The sequence below is a fragment of the Manis pentadactyla genome, chromosome 5 (genome assembly GCF_030020395.1).
Source record: "Manis pentadactyla isolate mManPen7 chromosome 5, mManPen7.hap1, whole genome shotgun sequence".
NCBI classification, from domain to species: domain Eukaryota; kingdom Metazoa; phylum Chordata; class Mammalia; order Pholidota; family Manidae; genus Manis; species Manis pentadactyla.
Genome location: NC_080023.1, coordinates 142,774,585 through 142,796,453, shown reverse-complemented (window position 1 = coordinate 142,796,453; position 21,869 = coordinate 142,774,585). Strand labels below are relative to the sequence as shown.

Below are 21,869 nucleotides of genomic sequence, written 5' to 3'. Positions count from 1 at the left end.
ATTTTCAAATCAGTGTGACCAAAACAGAAATCCTCAATTTCACTCCAGATTTCATCCTGGGTTCTGAATCTTCATGAAGCAAGGCACCATTCTGTTGAATCTACCCTGTTAATTAATATCTTGCATTTCTGTCCATTCCTCCCCATTCCTCTTGCCACTGCCCAAGTTTATGTCTTCAGTGTTTCATAACTGATTGCCCCATGACCTCTAACCAGTTTCCCTACTGCCCTCTCTTTCTCTCACCCCTTCCTTATTCATGTATTTTATTGGCTATTAAGTGAGTGTCAGGTACTATAACAGGGCAACTCTTACCCTCAGTGGTTTTCAGTTTACTGGAAGAGCTAGACAAACAGCTTCATTTTAAGTTTACATCTTTGCTTCTTTACTCCATTCTCTATACTTAGCTAGAGTAATTTACACAAAACTAATCTTTTTACAGCATTACCTCTGAAATGTTTCAACAGTTCCTTATTACCTCCAGAACTTGATTCTGTTTCCCCAATTTGTCAAATACAAGCCATCCATGGCTGAACCGCTACTATGAAGTTTGAACACCTTTACTTGCCTCACCTATTTTAAGCAATATTCAAGTGCCAAGAACATAAAATCTGTGGCCCCAGTGCCTTTGCTGACTCTGCACTCAACCGCCTTCTGCAGTTGGTTGCATCCTCCGGGGCTTTTGCACACCTGGCATAGTTGCCATCTTCTCTGCAAAGCCTTCCTTGATTTTAGCGCCAGGTTGGGTGCCCCACTTGAGTTCTTCTGTTCAATATTTCACAAATGTTGGCCACAGCAGGACTCTCTTGGGGCAGGGATGAATCTGGAGCTTATTAGAGACTCGTAATAATGTCTCTTAAGTGAGTGAATAACTAACTGAATGCCACTATTGCAAAGTCTGCAGAGTGGGAAGATTAGGAAAGTAATCTGATGAATCAGCAGAAGAGGTGCCATATTTAATAAATTGAAGCCATCTGCAGACTTGTTACAGAGGGAAAAGGTATCCCATGATTCCTTGCACTGGTCACAGAGAAGTAGCAATGATCCGTTTGGAAATATGATCAGTAAATTGAAAACTTTGTAGTCATTATTTCTGCTAACAGAAATTCTGATATTGTAATATATTAGTATACTAGAACCAGAGGAGATAGTTTCCTGAAGGTATTATCATTTATTCCTGGTGGCACATTCTCAGATTGTTTTTTCTTTTTTTACTGAAATACAGTTTATGTACAATTTTATATTGGCTTCAGATGAACAACTCAGTGATTTATCAATTATAGATATTACTAAATGCTCACTTTCACATTTCTTTTTCTATTTTATGAGCTTTATTTTAACCAAGGTATGTTTATGTTTCTTACAGAGTGTTAAAATCAGGGAAGTTGCCTATATCAAACTTGGCTGGAAATGTAAGGGAAAAAGCATTTGTTTAATCAGATTATTTTTATTAAGTTGGAACTCTTGGTAAACCAAAATGTTTTGTATTTATTTTCTTGTAGCATTTTATTTTCAAATTCACCTGTGAATATATCAGTGCCAAAGACAGAAAGCAAGAGAGCTATTAATTAATTGAAGGAAAATATTGTGCTGAATTTTGTTTTTAAGAGAGTGTCTTTTATAGTTCCCAAATCAGGAGGGAGCATTTATTGAAACACTGTGTTGAATCTTATGAAAATAGTGGCTTTGATGGTCTTAATTAACCACGTTCCCATTCCTGAGGTTGGAGTGTCAGTTGTGTTTAAGAGGTTTGTTCTTTGTAACAGGCATTTTTTTTTTTGATTTAGCAGATTTATTTCAGCTTTGTGTTGTGAAAATGCTAAGTATGTTAATTATTGGATATGTCATTATTCAAATTCAAATGGAGATAGCATTTAGAAGGATTATAGTTTAGTTATTGCAGCTGCTGAGAAAAGATTTCATGAAATCACTTGGGAAGTACCGAGAGAGAATATTTCCTTTTGCTTAGAGCCTTTTTGGACCTGTGAGGCCCTCTGAGAATCTTAAGGCTGGCCTCATTCTGTCCATTTTTCATTCCCTTTGAAAGAATTTCAAAGTAATGGTTGAAGTTCTCTCCCATCTGTCACCAGGAACATACCGAGATTTCTTACGCAGCTACCAGAAGGAAAGGAGGAAATTAAAGTGCAAATGATCTGGGTATTAATACCTATTCTGAAAGTGACTCAGCTCAAACCAAGCACTCCTCAACTGTTCTGTTACCTGTTAATTTTTATTTTCTCAGCTTGGATTTATAAACTTGGCAGACCCACAGGTTTTACATCAAGATTGATAACCAGGAGGAATCCACTGTTTGATTAAGGGCAGCAGATGTCTTTTGAAACCCTTGTGGAAATGTTCCACTTTTTACCAAACTGAGCCTCTTCCCCCTTTGTTGGAGAAGTGAAAGCATAAGTTACCTGGAAGGAATACCTCACTTCTAAATAGGGTTTCTGGTCTAGAACATCTCAAGAGAAATCGCTGAACCAAAGAAGGGATATGATGCAAGGACCAGAAGTCCTAGTGAATCAGTGCCTCCTCCCCTCAAGTAAGGTGTGAGATAAGCAGAAAAGAAGGCGTGCACGCTTACACACACAGGCCATCCAGTCTGTGAGCCCCTGGGCCATGCTATGGAACAGGATATGTGAAAAGTCACATGATAAAGAAATGGAGTCAGTTCTTTGATATTTTTGAGTCCTTACAGGGTGACTTTGTGGTATTTTAGAATGGTGTGTTTTCCCAGGAACCTTTAACACCAGGCCCCAAACCCAGTGTCCTGTAGACCTAGGCAGTGTGCCTTGGGCCTTACCGATGAATGCAACCCTGTTCAGTTCTCTCAGTGATTCTGCAGGTCAGAAATAAATACCGCCTCTTGATACTCAGAAAACTGAGTGATTAGAACATTTACTCAAGGTCACATGGTTGGTCAGTGGTACAGACAGGCCTCATACGGAGGTTTACTTTAAATCTGTATGCAACTGTGGTCAGGGAGGTGCATGGGACACAGTTCCTCCTGTCTGATGGAGCTGCGATTTTGGCTCAGTAGGGATGTGTCCGCTTACAAATGTTGCCCTCCTTGGCCTCCTCTGCAGTCAAGGGTGCTTCACCAGGGGTCTGGCCAGGGAGATATGGACAGATGTCTTTGTGTAGGCTTCCTGCTTTACTTCCTGAAACCTGGACACAAGGCTCAGATTTGCAGCCCTTTGTGGTTATGGTGATGAGAACCACACACTGAGGATGCAGAGCAGGAAGTAGAGGGCACCCAGTTCTTTGATGACTTACTTGAGTGGCTTCATTAGCGCTGATCAACTTAACTGTGAATTTCTCATTAAGTGAGAAAAACCAATGATATTTGATAAGTCACTTTGATGGGTGTTTTGCATGGAACTGTGCCCCTCCCAAATTCACATGTGGAAGTTTTAACACCCAGTACCTCTGAATGTGACTGTATTTGGAGATTAATGGGTTTAGAGTGAGGCTGTTAGGGTGGGGCCTAATCCAGTCTGACTGGTGGCCTTATAAGAAGAGGAAAGCACACAGGAGAGAAACCAGGGATGTGTGTGTGTGCAGAGAAAAGGGCCATGTGAGGACACAGTAAAGAGGTGGTTATCTTCCTGCCAAGGAGAGTTCCCAGAAAACAACACTGCCGGCACCTTGATCTTGGAGTTCCTGCCTTCAGAACTGTGAGAAAATAAATTTCTGTTGCTTAAGTCACCTAGTTTGTGGTATTTTGTTTTGGCAGCCCTAGCAGACGAATACAGTGAGATTTCTTTTACATGCAGCTGAAAGCCATCCTACTGATATAGGAATCAAAGCAAGTGCAGTTATTACAGACCAAAACAACATACAGGATTTAAATTAGCATTTAATTCACTGCCCCCCCATGCACATGTACATGCACACTCCCACACATCTTCCTTACGCTGAGGTTGCCTGTTGCTGTTTTCTCATGCATCTTGCGTGATACCTAGCACATGGCAGGCACTTTATACTTGTTTGTTAAGTACTTTTTTGAAAAGAATGTATTTGGCAATATTTAGGGAAACAGAATGGTCAAATTAGGATAATGATAAAAAACCATATGCTCTTTATAATAATTTTGGTGTTTGAACATCTATTTCTAATTTCAAAAGGTGATTTTTTGTCTCCAGTTCGTTTAGTTTATAGGGGATTTGCTTTCATTGAACTTTTCTTAAGTCAATTTGTTTATAGGCAGGGATTTAGATTCACGTATTTCTTGCATCTGTTTCTTTATATATGTATTTATTTTTCCTTTGTGAGTTTTACGTCCTTCTTTAAGGAGTCTTAGAGTTGAAACATTTCATGTTAAATGAGCTTGAATAATTTTCCATAATTTGGAACTTGAATCATTACCTAATTTATAATTTGGTAAGTAATATGTACTTACTACATTTCTCTGCTATCAGTCTAAGTCCTGGGGTAAGTCTTTTTAAACAAAATAAAAATAGTTTTTGGTTCTTCCTTAGCTTTTAACTTTTAACTTAACTTTTAAGTCATCCAGGAAACATTTTAATTTCTCCTTAGGTAGTTGGTACTTTCCTTTTCTAAAATGCTTTTTGTGTGGGGAGTAAATTGTGTGGACTTGCATGAAATGCAGTGCAGTGTTTTACTTGATCTGGTGCTTTTTAAAAACAGTACAGTGCTATTTTCTTAGTTAAGTCACAAAGAGATGTCAGTTTAGATATACCTTATTTTATTTAAAATGCTCTACCCACAACCTAACAGAGCCACAACATAGAATGGGGTCAAAGTAACAAGACGTCTTGACTCCTTTATGTATGTGCATGAAATTTCAGTGACCCCATGAATTCATTTGAATAAACTAATTTTGAGCCCTTTGGCCCTTTTAAGTGATCATAACTCATTCTTCGTTTTCCAGTTAGATTTGTACAATAGCTAGCGCACAGTAGGCTCTTGAATGTGTTCTAAAATGAATATGTAAGATGGGGACACTGACCACACACTGTTCTTCTGCTTCTCTTCCTCATTTGGTGGTTTTGTACATCCTATTTTGGATTTGTGTGCATTCTGCTGTTTCTAAAATTGGTAGCTAAGCAATGCATTTTTTAACATTAATTATCAAGTTTTGTCTTACTCTTAAATTTCATCTGGTTATCTGAAGTGGCACAGTGGGCATCTCTCTACTTGCTGGCTTGATAATATATTGACCTTGACTACAACCTTGACATTTAGGAAGGTTGACTAGACTCTGAAAACATAAAGCCCAGTGTGATTGTAAATGTCTATTTCTGTAACATTCTCAACTGTGTAATAAAAATAATACAGAAAATTGTCAAGTTGCTTGAACATTTTATACAGGGATTGGCCTTATATAGCACAGACTTAGCCACAAGAAAGAATTCATTTTCTGAAGAATTCTACACCAAATTGAAGGTTGGGCTTATAATCGTGATGCTCTGACCCTTTGGTTATTATAACCACAACATCTGGAGGAATGTCTGTTTCTTCCTTTGAACAAAACGATATGTCTAAACCTTTTTATTGGAGGGATGTTATAAAATGCATCCACTGTGTGACTCATTTTGTAGTGTAAAAAGTGGTAGAATTAAATTATCATTGAAATTTTTACCCTGTCTGCTTTAGACCATATGACCTTGCAAAAAGTCAGTAACAGAAGAAAAAGTTATTATCTGAAACTCATTTTCTCTAGATTGAGAAGGATCTATTTTATAGCTGAGGATGCCACACAGAAAATACCTTTCTAAAGTTACTCTCAAGTAGAGTATCAGTTATCAGGAAGGAAACCAACATTTTCCAAGTGCCCAGTAAAGGTCAAACATTCCACCATGTCCTTCCGTTTGGACGTAATTCATCTGGGATACAGTTTAACAAACTGGTTGTGACTGTCTATTGTTTGGTCCTAGCTTTGTCACTGATAACTTAGTTGAGTGACCTTGGGTGTTACTGACCTCCTCTTCCTCCTCCTCACTTCTTACATCAGTCTTGTGTAATAGGTGACGGTATGCCCATTCTATAGATAAGGAAACTGGGACCCATTTAAGTAATTTGTTCAGGGTCCACACAACTAGCAAGGTACTGCCCTTAAATCTGGAGCCAGACCCTGCTGAAGATGTCATCCTCTCTCCCCAGTTCTGTGTGGTTCAAGGAAGTCTGTGTCTTTGCATAGCTACTGAGTTGTTGGTTTCAACCAAGTAGGTTCATTGCTTTCATGTTGAATGAGGTCAGGTTAGGGGCACTGGTTAAATGAAAGAGGTGTTGAAAAGGGAATTAGGAGAAATGATTTGTAGCTGGCCATTCTAGCTGAGTGTCTTTGAGCAAGTTACCTGCCTCATTGTCCTTATCTCTTAAGTGAAAGGCTTAGGCTTTTAGAACTCTTTCATATTTACCCTTTATCACTAGAAAGGGTTCTTTGTCTCTAGTAATACTGCTAGTGTTGAGGTTTATTTGTCTTATATTAATATAGCCAGTTCAGCTGTTTTTGCATGCATTTTGTAACTTTTCCTTTCTATCAATCTGTGTGTTTCTATTTAAAGTGTTTCTCTTTGTAGAGAGCATATAGTTAATTCTTGCTTTATTATTATTATTTATGCATTCTGACATTTGCCATTTGAATGGAGTGTTTAGTCCATTTACACTTAAAGTAGCTCAAATATGGTTATATTCTGGAGTTAAAGCTTTAGGAGTTAAATTAAATTTGCATTTTGATTTTTCGTATTTTCTTAGTTTTCTATAAGATTTAATTTTATGAAAAAGTAATCTTGTGTAGGTTGGATACTTACTAGCTTAACTGGTTTGTTGAATGGGTCACACTTGGTAAGAAACAAACAGAAAATACAATTGACGCTTGAACAATGCAGGTTTGAACTGCACAGGTCCATTTATTCATGGATTTTTTTTCAATAAATATTGGAAAACTTTTTTGGAGATGTGTGACAATTTGAAAAAAACATTTTCTTTTCTTCAGCTTACTTTATTGTAATAATATAGTATATAATTCATATAATATGCAAAATATGTGTTAATTGGCTGTCAATGTTACCAGTAAGGCTTTGGGCCAACAGTAGGCTATCAGTACTTAAGTTTTTGGGGAGTCAGAGGTTATATGCAGATTTTCTACTGGGTTCCGGGGGAGTTGGTGCCCCTAATCCCTGCATTGTCCAAGGGCCAACTGCAAAGTTATTCTTTTCCCATCTCTATTGGATGATATTTGTGGCAGATCCCATAGGTTTTGAGATTTTAAAGTATTGGAACAACCTAATTTTCAAATATTAGAAAAATGTGGTGCAATGTAAATTGAAAACTTCCATTTTCACACCCAGTTCATAGCTTCTTCCCTTTTCCATTCTCAGGCCTGACCCCTGGCTTGGTGATGATCAGTAAAGAAGAGAGGTCATTTCTACTTGAACTTTCTTGTGTGCTCTTCCTTCTACCCAGTGTTTTTGGCTCTCTGGAGACAGCAGCAGGACAGAAAAGGGGCCCAGGGTGTCGTAATTAACTGGTGGTGTTTGTTTGCATGGCCAGCTCTTTTTCATACACACCCTGATGGATTGTTTGGAGATCCCATGCAGGATCCATTGAGACCAGGCCATTATTGAATGTGGGCAGTGCAATTTCTGGGTGACCACTCATAACCTTCACCTCCTGTCCTTCAGTGGTATATCACTGGAGTGTCTCTGAGCCCCTGTCCAGGCAGCCCACTTGGGTGGAGACCTTTTAGGATCACTCAATCATTGCTATCCTCCACGGTGTCCACTTGGTCTATAGGATACTCATATCAGTACTATCACACTCTGACATGTAGCCCACTTCCACTTTTATACCAGGTCCTGTTGCCTTGCTCTGCTATGAGTTTCTGCAAAGAGGTAAGTAGCCAGCCAGGAAATAGAACGTCAGCCCTTCTAATTGCAGATAGCCCCAGTGTGTGAGCACTCATTGTAGGCAGTTGCTCTGAGCTGATAGACAGGGAAGGAAAGGGAAACACTCTTTGCTCCTGAGAATTCCCTTTGGAGAACTGTCTTCTGCAATGCAAGTTCTTCTCATACATAGACTCTGGAGGGTGACCTGGACAGGTTTGGCCATTTGAGGGGAACTCCTCACCTATTGTCCTGAATATTGAGATATTAGCTGAAAATTTGTAACAGTAAGAGATTTACCTTTCTATTTCTATTTAAAATCATTTAGAAATAATTGGCTCTATACCAAGGTGCACAGAGAAGTATTATATTTTCAGCTACACCTATAACTTGGGAACTACCACACTCCATAATCTCCATTCACAGTAGCAAGAAATAATAAGTATAAAATAAATGCTTAATGAATCAACTCATGGTGATTACAGGATAGTGGTTTCTGAGGAAAGTAAGGGTGACCAATATAATAAGAGGAATGAGGTTTCTAATCTGCAACTCTCTTTACTAATTTGGATAAACAGTTGGTCACATAAAAGAAAAAAATAATCACGTAAAACTGTTTTTAACTCAAACTACTTGGTCAGGTTGGCCAAGACAGGTAAAACCCGAAACTGGGTTGTCAGGCACCTCTGGTGGATATCTCTAAGTAGTATAGATCATATATATATGTATATAATATACACATGTGTATGTGTGTAATATGTATATTTATTTATTTATATGTATATATATGTATATAATATACACATATGTATGTGTGTAATATGTATATATGTATGTGAATATGTTTATAAAATGTGTATATATATATACACACACAGAAATATATGTATTTATAGACCTGATATAGCTTTCAGAGAAAGTGATGACATATGATGCAGTTACCTCAAATATATTTTAGGAGTTTTTTGGAGCAGATACAGATCAGTTCATTGGCTAGGTTATTTTGAAGTAGAAATAACCTTAAAACATTTTATATGATTTGTCCTAGAATCTGTAGGTGACAATATAAGAAGCCATTTTAAAGTAATACATTTAGTTTTGACTAGAGTTGTTATCTATATATTTTCAAAAAATATTAATATGTATCACTTACTACACAAAAGTGATTTATGTGGGTAAAAATAATATTATATTTCATTAGTGTCTAAGATTTAAAAAATAACTTTGGGGCTTAAAAATGTTACACGTGATCATGCTAAAAATATTGGAAAATAACAGAAAAGCACAAAGAAAGCAGCAAAAGTGTTTTTAATCTAATCACATAACCATTATGGGCCAGAATGAGAAACACCAGATTGCTTTTTGTTTATTGATACATTTTTTTCCACAAGTTATAAAAAATTAGTCTTTTCCTGGCAGAGCTTCCTTTGATCTATATTTAATCAGCTCACTTATTTTTCTGTTAGGACTAATGAGAATTCCCTTTCATGGCTAGACTTTATATGTAGGAAGCTGTACCAAGATTATGTTCAGTATAATCAGAAACTTGCTAAATATAACCCCTCAAACTTTATTTGTAGAGTAGATTTTTGTGTAATTTTCTGAGACTTAGTCAGTTGTTAAGAATTACTTCAAGATGCAGAAAAAGAAATGAGGAAAGTGAGCTGGCGCATAAGAAAAGAGGGATTTTAACACTATGCCCGATTTTACTTCTAGCCCTGGAACTGCTTGTGGCAGTTATTTTAATGTGGACCTCAATATAAATGGGGCAGTGTTTGTCTGATTGTGGGGTCAAATGCAAGGGGGAATATAAATGCTTTTGGCCTATTTTTCGGGGTGTACTTTAATCAAGGTAAGCATTCATGATGGAGCCCTAATTTGACAGAAAGCTTGGAGTTTTGAAGCAGAGTTTAAAGAAAAAAGATGAATACAGGGTTCCACTTTATGTATTTCCAGATACTGTCTTTATAAAGGTATCTTCATCCTGTTTATTTTATTATGAAGCCTGTGTCTTAAATTCAGTAGAGCTTGATGAAGATTGAACACTTTGAAAAATAGCTTTAGACAAGAAAAACTGTGAGAGCTGTAGTGTTAATTAATTAGAATGCTGTTTTTTCTATATCATGGAATATATTGAAATGGTTTGCTAAAAAAATATGTTTATGTTCTTAACAATAATTCAGCCATTATTTGGGAAGAAACTTAACATCCTTATACTAAATCATGATTTTTCCCAAACATCTATGTGTACAAAATTTTAAAACAATATGCATCTAATAGAAAAGGGGAAGAAAAAAATGGAAATACATTTTATCACAGAATAACTACCCCCAAATAGTTTGATTTCTAACATATTTGCAGGTTTTTAAAAAATGGAGTATTAGGTATTGGTCCTGATAGAAATGGTGACTTGCAAAATACTCGAGTTGTTTAAACATCTCTGGAAAGGTTAACCTGAAATAGCAGAACCAAGAAGTTCATGTTTAGGCTAATACACTGCAGTTTACTTTTCCACCTTTGCATGTACATCACAGACTGTGCATACATTGTGTAAAAATAATTGCCAAATGTTATGGGGGTGGTGAGTCTATTTTTTCTCCATGAGAATTTATGAAGTTGTTAAATTAGGTTTCTTTGGAGTCATAACAGTTTATTTTATTAAGATGTTTACTGGATAAATATTTTCACTAAATTTTCATCAACTTCAAGGAGGTATTATTTATTCGATAAAAAGTGTGAGGAGTCTCTTGCAAAAATGCATCCATTTTTTTTTCCTACAGTGTATTTTTTTCGCTTTTGGTTCAGATGAATCTGTTCCTTTGAACTGCTTTAATAGACCTGAGATCTTGTATGCATAGAAGCAGTGGGTTTTATTTGTAAGCCCACTCACTGGCCGGTCTCCGAGGTCTTGGTGCCACACATTGTGTAAACGTGACATGAGCTGTAATGTGTGTGTGTATTATCCATGGGAGGAGGATCGATTTCTGAGAGAAACTGAAGCCATAGACTCATAGGCTTATTTACATCACTTCTAGGTCATACAAGCACATGGTGGCTTTTTAAAAAACATGTTGTAGGTATGTAGAACCTTTGTAGTTCCTTAGAGCTGTAATGGAGTAGACAAGGTCACTAATCTGGGTCATGCCAGATCATGTCTGCATTCTGCCATGGGCGGCCATGGGCTTGAGGTTTCAGTTGACATGCATCTTGCATATACTTTTGATGCCATAAACTGAAGGTTCTTGTGAGTGTTTTCTCAGCTAATGTGTACAGTTTATACAATATTTTAGTAAAGACCAACATGAGGAAGCAGCATGGTGTAGCTGAAAAGTGAGAGCTGACATTCTGGGTTGGGCTCGTAAGTCTGACTTTCACTAGATGTGTGACCTAAGGCAAGCTCCTTATTCCCTCTGAACTTGTCCTCCTTTGAAAGGCAAAGACCCTAGTGACTATCTGGGGGTTGTGAAGATTAATAAAATACTGGATATGAAATCCTTTACATATCACCTGGCTTATAATAGCTACTATTTAAGTGTAGTTTTTTCTTTCTGTAGACATTTGACAAATATGTCATATTGAGTTGACAGTTCATGCAAGTCATTATATTTCTGGAAATAATGCTCACAGATTTTATTTTTTTGAGGATCGTGTACTTTTCTTAGTCTTCTGGGAAAGTAATCTGTATGTTGTTTTGCTCCTTCCTTCAGTGTCAGTAATTACATGTGAGCTTTCCTCAGCTCTAGGAGTTTATTTTCTATCAAGAGAGATCAACATAGAAAAGAGAAATGACTGGAGAGTTTTAAGTTCCACAGAGGCCCTTCCTGAGGCCCTGCAGAAGCACAGAGCAGGGGCATCTGTACCAGGACAGCTCCTAAGCCCTGAAGAGCTATTTTACCATTCTGCTTTTTAGAGATATTTTCTATTTTCTGTTTTTTAGAGATGTTTCACTTCTGATGTTCAGGTTAGCCATATCTCTGAATACTTCCTTTTCTTTGTTGAGACATACAGATTTTGAAGTCTATCTTAAGTTAGAAGATTCTCCATTTCCTGATCATTGGAATAACATTGCTCAATTTTCTTTTTTGAATTTTGGGAATTTTATTTTTGTCATTTCTAATGGCCTTAGGTTTATATTTCATGATTTTGTGTTTACTATCCCGAATGTGAGTGTGTGATGGTGCATAGGAGGGCCCTGCGTGGCTTGGTAGGATGACATGACCTGTTGTTTCTGATGGTTTTGCTGATGACTGTTCACCTTTTAGCTTGTTGGCCTTTAGTGTAAGGCATCTTCTTGATGAGTGGAAACTGTTGATGAGGTCAACAATGATCACAGAACTGTGTTTTGGACAGTTATGTGGAACATCACCATCAGTGAAAATAGGGGCAGCTTCTGAGAACACAGGAAGATAAATTGTATCTGGTGTTTAGAATATTCTTGGCTATGAATTATAGAAAACAGCAACTTGAACTTGCAGAAGTTTGTCATACCTACCATGAAACATGTTTCATGGTTTAGTAGGAGTCTGAGCATTTGGCTGGTGTAGCTTCTCAGCAATGCCGCCAGAGAACCATGTTCTTTCTGTCTTTGTTGTCTACCTTTTGTCCTCATGGTTGTGAGATGGCCCTGCACCTCCTAGTAGCTATTCTCAAGAAGACGGAAAAGGATGTGTTCATTTGGTAAGATTTCCTCAGAGCTCTCTCCCTTGCACTTCATTGGTCAAAACTATGTCATATGACTTCCCCCAGCTGCAGGGGAGTTTAGGGAACAAGTAATTTCAGCCTGGCATAGTGCCACCTCGAAGAAAACCAAGGTTATGCATGTTGACTAAACAAATAATCTTGACTGCTATACCTGGGAATTTTATTTTTGTCATTTCTAATGGCCTTAGGTTTATATTTCATGATTTTGTGTTTACTAGTGCCATCGTGCATTTATATGACAAATATTCATGCACTTACTTGACAGATATTTATGACTGAAAAATGTCTGCATACAGATATAAGCAAATGGGTGTCTCTTAGCTCCTGGAGTAAATTGTTGGAACTTTGATTTTCAAATTGAAAACAACTGAATTTTGTTTAGCTGACCTCCATCATGCAACTTGTTCATAATTATTACCCACATACTCCCTTCTCTGACCCTTGATCCTTTCACCAATAAGTCTGGAAGCCTGCCTTGTAAGGCTGAGTTGCTCTGATTTTCCCATAATACTCCCTTTTCCAGCTTCTATGTGCTTATCCATTAAGTCAGACAGATTTCCTTTTTAGAATTTGGCATTGTTTCTTTATTGGAAAGGAAACAGATTGTTTTAGGCCAGGAAAACTTGAAAAAGGAAAAAGAATACTATAAGCTACTTTTAAAAAAAAATTGCCAGACTCATGTTAGGATTCAGTGTTGGTCTTGTGCATATTCTATTCAGAGGGAATCAAAGTTTGTTCTTGTGTCTGGTTCATCTTTGCAGCAAGTCTGGCAAAGCTTTGCACATGGTCTTTCCCCAAACTATGACATAAATCCTGCTTTTCATTTTATGTCCAGGGTCAGATTTCCAGGAGTGGTGGCTGGCAGGGTCAGTAAGTCAAATTCCAAGGCTATGAAGATGATTTTACTTGGTGTGAGACTTTTCCAGCTCGCTATGGAAGCTGAGCTCTAGCTTGTATGACCCCTTCTAGTAGCTTTCAAATTGTAGCCAAACTAGTGATTTAATCTACAGAGTGCCCATCTTCTGGCTGTTTCCCAGTGACAGATCACTTAGCTACTATAAGTGGCCGCAGATATGATAGTTTATATCTGTGATCCCAAAGTTTAGACCAGTGCAGAATCTTGTTTTTTTCTTTTAATGGTTCTCTTTCAGACCTCTTGTTTAGAAAGGTTATTGTTCATGAAAGAGATCACTGATATTAAATTATAGGTCATCCATCCCCGTACTTCTGTTAATTAAAGGCATATTTAACTATCAACAATTTCTGACAAATGTGAGATAACTATTATTTCTGCATTGATTCAAATCAAAGCAGAGATACTTGAAATAATAAAAAAACAGAGATACTTAATTCAAAGCAGAGATACTTGAAATAATAAAAAACAAATAAGGGAGCTTTATTGTAGTTGACTATATACTTGTTATTTGACTTTGAAATGCTGAAAGAAAACTCCAAGGCCATTATTAATTCATGTATAAAACCATACTACAGGCTGTTATTTTTCCCAGTGTGACATTTAATTTTTAAAATTTTTGCTTATTTCCCTAGTTTTTTCCTTTTTTAGTGAGGCATGGTTGGAAAACAGGAAGGTTGTGCTATATTTAATCTGTGCATTTCTCCCTTTCTCATATTTTCGCATGTAATTTTTGTTGGATGACCATCTTTTCATTTTTTGTTTTGGAAAATTTTAAATATAACATGAGAGTAGAGCACATGTTGTAATGAACCCTCATATATGCACCATTCAACCACGACAAACTCACGGATGCTTTTGTTTCCTGTGTTCCCTCCCTGCAACTGAATTGTTTTGAAGCAAATCCTAGATACCTCATTATTGCTGGACGGCCAGCTATGCACTGAAGATCTACGAGGAGCTCCATCCCAGTTGTCACCACGTCACAGATTATGATTTGGCTCACTGTGTACATGTTGACCCATGTTTCTACATCAGTCACCAGTCTGTCTTGGCTTTCTTTGTTAGCGGGTGTACGTGCATCTGTGATTTCAGAAAACAGAGCAGCAGCTATTACCCTAACTGTACTCTGTTGGCAGTGAAAGAGCCAAATAATGCTGGCTGACATCTGAAGCGAAGAAAAGCCAGAGAGAAGAGGCCCCAGATGCTGACTTGCTTAGGCGACTCCATCTGGGGAGTTGGTACTGCCTTGAGGGAAAAAGGTTCTGGAGTTAATGTGGGGGCCAATAACGGGGGATACTCACCTTGGCTGTATACAGGCAGGCATGGGTGTGATTTATTAAGATGTTGACAGAATTTCTTTAAGTTGAAAGAGGATTTTTATTGTGGGCAAAGTAGGTGACAACTGAAGAAAGCTCAGCCATTCTAGGGGTCCTCATCTGATGTTTGTGACCCTGTGAATGATGCCATCACTCTGGAGTGGGATGTGTGATCTTGAGTTGGTGGGTTAGCAGTCATTTCAAATCCTTGGAGCTCTTTTGGGTCAGAAATTGTGCTCAGTGTTCCTATATCTACACATCATTATCCTCACTGGAAGTTAAATTACTTTACACATGAAATCTAACATTACAGGGTCAGCGTCATAATTACATTCTTGAGGACGTTATTTCACTGACTGTTTTAAATTAGATTTGATGGCAACAGTTTATAGTAGTAGATGGTTAACTTGTTTTAAACTAAACCATTTACTTCCTTATTTAGGCTTGAATATTTAAAGTTAAAAATATTAGAGTAATTTTAATCCATATGAACAATAGAAAAGTCATATTTAGTATTTGTTAGTGACTAGTAGGTTTCTGTGTACACTATTTATTGAAAATAATAAATATAAAGTCAGGGGGATCCTATCTTGATTTATTTCCATTTACATATTTTTCTTGATCCAGAAGTTTTAGCTAAGAAAAACAGATCCCAGAAATATGGCTTATTAGCTTGGGCATTAAAAAATAATAATTCAACAGAAGGAGACAGCAGTTTATAGTTCTGTTACTTCTTTAGCTGCATAGGCTATTACAACCTCTTTACCTCATTTTCCTATGGGGAAAATAGAAACAGGAGTAAGTAGAGCTTTATGCATTTAGTTCTTCAGTTATACATTTACTTCAGGGAATTAATCAGAACGTTTGAGTGTATGTCATTGGACAGATGTAAATATTTTAATTCTAGGTTTGAAAATTTTCCGCTTATTTTTATCCAATTCCATTTGATTTTAGTCATTTCCTTCTTGGAAATCAAATCATTAGAATCAAAATCTTTAAAATATTTTATTTAGAACTTAAGAAATAGTTTGTCTAACTTGAAAGATTTCCATTTGTAATATTGTCAACAAAGCCATAACATGAGGAAATGATAGCAGGTCTTAAAAGTTTACCTTTGATGTTTTCTGTTATTAGTGGATTTTTTTTTTCTCCCCACAGGAAAAGACAGTTTCTCTTTGATACATAATCCTGAAATGTGATCTTTCTTTAAAAGGTAGGTGTATGTGCTTTTTAAAATTAATCTGTTGACTTTTAAAAAATTTTGTTATCTTGAATACAACTCAGACTATTTAATCGAGAAGCAATTTTTATGCTGCTAATGCATGGCATTGTGAATTGACTTAAAACCTCATATTTAGCTTTCTAAGTTCAATATTGAGTTTCCCAGGCTTTTTAAAGAATGACTATTTTGAGTGAACAGTTGATGTCTACAGCAGTCAATGCATGGGATGTGTGATAAGTGATTGCCTCCCAGTAGATACATTTTGTTGTTGTTGTTGAAATATGTTCATCTCAGCCTATCTTGATGAAATATTTTTCTGTTTTTTCAGTGGGTGCCATCACTCTAGGAAGCCTAGGGAGGTTTGAAATATAAAATGGTCTGTGGCCAAAGTTTGTCATATCTTCCATTTTTTTCCTGTGATATTTCTTTTTCAGTGTGGATTTGCTTGATACTTCGTTAGATCTCTATCTTCTTTGAAGCTAGAATGATAACTGGGCTTAACTGCAGCATTGATAATTTATATTATACATCTGCTACCAGGTATGCCTTGAAAAAATTTGACTTCCAAGTATTAGGAAAGTTGCTTTTCCTCATTCCTCCATTACCAAAACAAAGCCCTTTTTCTGATCAAAGATCCACACCTGTGCAACATATCATCGCATATCTGGGGGCACGTAGGGACATGGTATTCCGGAGAGGGATCCTAGACTGTGTGGGTCACAGGACCCAGGAGGCTGTGGGATATCATAAGAGATCCTGGAATCCCTAGTAATATCAAGGATGGTGCATATATTAGATAAATAATGTCTTCTATGTTTATGTAAATGACAGTTTGACAAGTCTGTATAATTGTTGCAGTTATAAAAAATATACATTGAACATAAAATGTTACTGAATGAAGGGGAGCTTTTTACAATAATGGATTTTCTCATCAGGAGTTAAAGCACAACTATTGTAACCAGTTAATAACTCATTTTGATGTTAAAAATAGGTCCTCATAATCAGAAAAGTTGAGAACTGTTGCTCTAGAACATAGTGAAGGTATTTAAGTCAGGTTAGGATTGAACCTTTGATCCAAATAAGACAGAGCCTGAGTTCCTAAACAGTTACAGGAAAGAAAAACCCACTTTTTTTTTCTCTTTAGATATTAAGTTGGATTACTGGGAGCAGTGGAGGAACTTCCTCCTAAAAGACTTTAAACAGCCACTTCCTTATACAATGGGTTGGTTAGGTGCCACCAGAAAGGCTAGACCTGCACTGTTCAGTATGGTAACCAGTAGTCACATGTAGATAGTTAGATGTGAATTTATTAAGAAAATTAAAAACTGAGCTCATCATTCACACTAGCTGTAATTCAAGTGCTCAGTGGCCACATGTGGCTAGAGGCTATATGCTGGACAGCACACAGAACATTTCCATCATCACTGGAAGTTCTTTCACACAGTGTTGGGAATGACTGCTATCACTTGGACTATTCCATACAACTTTTAGTAGCTTTGCCTGGGAGATCCCAGCATAGAATGGAGAAGACAAAGCCTGGTTTACCTTGTAGAGTTTTGGGGAATTTTATGGACAAGAACCCTGAGTGCATGAGTGGAAAAGAAAGTGTTTTCCCCATAATGGCCTTCCAGTTCTCCTCCTGACAGCACACATCCCACGACAAGCAGCTGGGGTCTGCATGCATTTGGGTTAACTTTTTACTGTGTCTGTAGTAGGTCTTTGTCATAATTTGGGCTGCCTAGCTTCTGAATTCTTTTCCTGAATTTGGGGAAAGCAATCCTTGGATGAAGCTGGGTGGGTGAGAGTGTCATGTTCCTCTTAATGCCCCAAACAGCAATGCCTACTTTTGTGTTTTTCCCAACTCCTGCCAACTAGCAGGAGCGCAGGACTGAAGGTCTGCCAAACCAGGGACTGGGCCTCTGGAGTGGTAACTCAGAGAGGCAGAAGGTGGTTTAGGATTCCACCCACACTGGTGCAGACCGCAGCACTGGCTGTGTCCAGAGCCAGCTGTGTGCAGGGTCAGTGGCTTTGGTGGTAGGGGGTAACAGAGCTGATTACTGAGGGCAAAAGAGAAAAACTAAGGAAGACAGCTTTTCTGGTATGTAGGAGCCCAGACTAACTTCACCTATTCCAACTGACATCCTCGTCTAACTGAAATAATAACGTCAGGATAATTAAAGAACGTCAAGAGAACCAGACATAAGTAATTTCTCAAATTATTTGTAACATAAGTAAGTTATCTAATATATTTTTAATAGGAATAAATCCTTTCATTATCTCTTAATAAAGAATACATACATCAGAATTACAAACATCCTACTTAGGTTCAGTGATGGAACCACTCCTTTATAGAATTGATGTTTATAGTTCTGCTTCTTACACTCAGAATCTAATCAAAACCATTGCCTGTGAACAATCACAACATTTCAGATCCCTACTGACAAGGTGGATTGGCCTTTTTAATTTTTTTTCCAAAATAAGTGGGCTGTGGCATATTGTTTTATGTCATGTTTAAGCATATTGTCTGTTCTTCCTGGGCGCACACAGCGGCTGCGTGACCATCTGTGTCATCATGTGTGTTGAATCTGGGACAAGACTTCTAAACTCCATGCTCTGTTTTCCTTCTTCCTCTGGTTGGACGTAGATGGAAGAGGAAGTGGATGATGAGAGACAGGATTGAAGAAACCTGGTTATAAATTGTTGTGCAAAGGAGGGCTCTTCACTAAATAGTAATGTGTTCCTGAATAGAAAAATCTTAGATGGTCAATATTTTCAGTCTTTCCAGTGGAAGAAGGAGCATAAATTATGTGAGTATAAGAGAGAGAGGGAAATAAACTTCCATTGTTTGAGTCTTTATGTATTTTTGGATTTATTTGTTACAGAAACTTGCTTCCATTACTCTTACAAACCCTCATTCAATCACAGAAATCTCACCATTTCTTCTTATCAATTATTAGCTGACGTTTTTCTTTTTCTAGTTTCCCATTATCTGACACCTTCCTCTCCACTGAATAGTAGCATGGATTATACGTGGGTATGATGAGGCTTTGGGAAAAGCTAGGGCACATATTCCCCTATATTGCCTCATATTGATTTCAGATAGACCTAAGAGTTAGAGGAGAGCTAAATGCCTCATTGGCAAACCAATTTGCTAGTTTTATAAAATGTAGATTCAGCATTTTGAGTAACTTTTTAACCATGAAGTTTGCGATGCCTGAGTATTCAACTTCAGTGACTAATTTTTGTTTCATTCATGTATAGGAAGGCTTTGATAGTCTTATTAGAAAACATTTTCCAGGCATCAGGGTTTAGCATAGGCTGTATCGGCAGACTACGAAGGTGGAAAGGATGTTATGACATCAATTTAGATTAAAACAGAGGAAGAAAGTATGTGAGGCTCATTTACAAGTCTCCAGTTTGGTGGCTCAGGAGATTTTCCATTTTGCGTTTGACATGATGTGTAAATGATGAGTTGGCAGCGATAAAGTGTTAGGGTTTTGATGTTTCTGCTTTGTCGTTTACTGTGTACTAACTAATAACATTTTCATCTTCTAAAATGTGGAAATATCAACTGTGTTCTTGTGTGCTTATTAATAGAGGTTTTATGCATGCTACTTTATTTGAAGTGTTTTTAGTCCTTTGTGGGGAAATTACTTAATAAACACAAATACTATTTATGTTAACAGTTCATTTCTTTTGACTTAGTGCACTTCCATTTCTTTCTTTAATAAGGCCAGAATATCTTATAAGTGGTACGTAGAAGGATGAGCAAAATCTAAGACATTTTAGGTGTCAGCACTGTGTAACCTGGGACAAGTGATTTAATCTCCCCTGCCACATTTTTTACGTTCAAAGGCACTATTCAACAAGATTATTAGGAACAAAGTAAAAAGTTTGCACAAAGGATGTACATGGATGTCACTTCCATCTAAATTATGAAGATGATACTTAAGTCTAGGGCTTGTACCTGTAGGAACCCTACAAACCCAATCTTTTCCACTCTTTTAAAAGTCTGCTCTTCCATTGTGGTTTTTAACACATTGGCATGTACAGTGCCATAGCAGAAAGCATTATCTCAAGCCCCTTTATACACTTAAAAACTCTCCAGGGTCTTGAACAGCTTTCATTTATGTGGCTTATTCATAAATATTTGCCATATTAAAAAGGACATTGGGAACGTTTAAAAATACTTATTTTCAATGAACTTTCAAATAACAGTCATAAACCCATTACATCTTAACTTAAATTTTTTAGATGAAAAATGACTACATTTTTCAAAACAAGATACATTTGGGGAGTGGTACTGTTCTGTTGTTTTTACACATCTCTAATTTCTAGCGGAATAGGAGATACCTGCATTCTCTTATTTCCTTCTGTGGTCAGTCTATCGAGGTACCCAGCATGATAAGGCCTCTGAAAACTCCCAACTTCTGAAAGAATGTGCATGAAAAAAGGCAAATAATGTCTCAGTATCATTACAAAAATAATTGTGACCTCCTGGTCTCCCTGAAATGGTCTTGGGTATCACACTTTGAGAACTAAAACCCTAAAGATTGTCTTTAGAGTGTCTCCAGTTTTGTCATATTTACTTTGTATAAGAAAATCTCCATCCAGTGAGTGTAGTTGTAGTAAGAAATCAAGATGAGAAAAAATTGCTTCATTTATTAAAACATTCTCTTTTGATGCCATCTACAGAAAGCTACATCACCTCTTTGATCCAAATGGAAACATTAAAACATCAGTGTATGGTTCTATCTCTATTTCTCTAATGAGAGGCATCTCTAAGTGTTGGCAGTTAGGGTTAAGATCTTTTACACTTGTGATGGGATGATGGGTGGTGGGCAGCTCCCAAATATCAGTAAATATATTTGTTAGACACAGTGATTTCTGTATAACAAACCAGGGGCACATAACAGTTATTAACTAATTAATTAATTATTGCTATTATTCATTACTTCATTGCTATTATTCATTGTTTCTCACTTGTATGTCCCTAGGTTGGCTGGGCATTGATTTACGTAAGCTGGGCTTGGCTGCAAGCTGTGGGTTGGGTTCAGAGTTGCTGTATGAGTCTCTCTCCTGAGACGTTTTTTCTCTCCTGAGTTCTTCTGTGATGGCAGAAATATAAAGACTATGAGGAAACATGCAATGTCTCTTAGGCCTATACTTGGAGTTGACCCACCATCATTTCCAGCTCACATACCATTGATAAAGCAAGTCACATAGCCAAGCTCAAAATCAGTGTGGCAGGAGATACACCCTTCCAGTGGAGAGGGTGGGGGTGGGTAGGGAGAAGAAATAATTGTTGGCTTTAAGATACTCTGATCTACAATGATGTGCAATTCTCAAATATTAGTAAATTTCATATTCAGAGAAACAACTAAGGGGCTAAATTGTAATTTTAGTCTCCCACCTTCCTATTGATTGTTTTTTCAGAATATCCATTCACGTAGTCACTTGCAGTAATAACACAGTTGAACAAAAGTTGGGAGTAACTTAGCTAGCCATACAGGAAGTAAGTAAGGAAATGTATGAAACTCAATTGTAGGACATAAAATAAGTTTCAAGTAAGTGGAGAGACATACTTTGTTTTTGGAAAGTCAGATTCAGTACAATAATAAATAAATATCAGTTTTGCTCAATCAAAGTACAAACACAATCCAATGCTTTTCAAAACTGGGCAACTTGCCAGTTCATTTGGAAAAATGAACCTATAAAATACTCCCAGAATTATAAGTAGTATTTATCAGGGGTACTTGCCATCTCAAATATTAAAGAATGTTATAAGTCAGTAATGATTAAACACTGGTATTGGTATAAGAATGCATCAATGAATAAAATATAGAAAGTCTATAGATAAGTAT

At 37.1% G+C, this 21,869-nt stretch overlaps 1 protein-coding gene across 8 annotated transcripts in view; it reads left to right on the top strand.

The window, feature by feature from the left end:
* Positions 1 to 21,869, top strand: part of PLCB4 (phospholipase C beta 4) — a 402,883-nt gene that overhangs the window by 10,382 nt on the left and 370,632 nt on the right. For 2 of the 8 annotated variants that reach the window (XM_036880087.2, XM_036880086.2), the window contains exon 2: positions 15,942 to 15,996. The exons of the other annotated variants lie outside the window; for them this stretch is intronic. The gene's annotated coding sequence lies outside the window, so the exon portion shown is untranslated. The remainder of the gene's footprint in view (positions 1 to 15,941; positions 15,997 to 21,869) is intronic. 8 annotated transcript variants of the gene reach the window in all.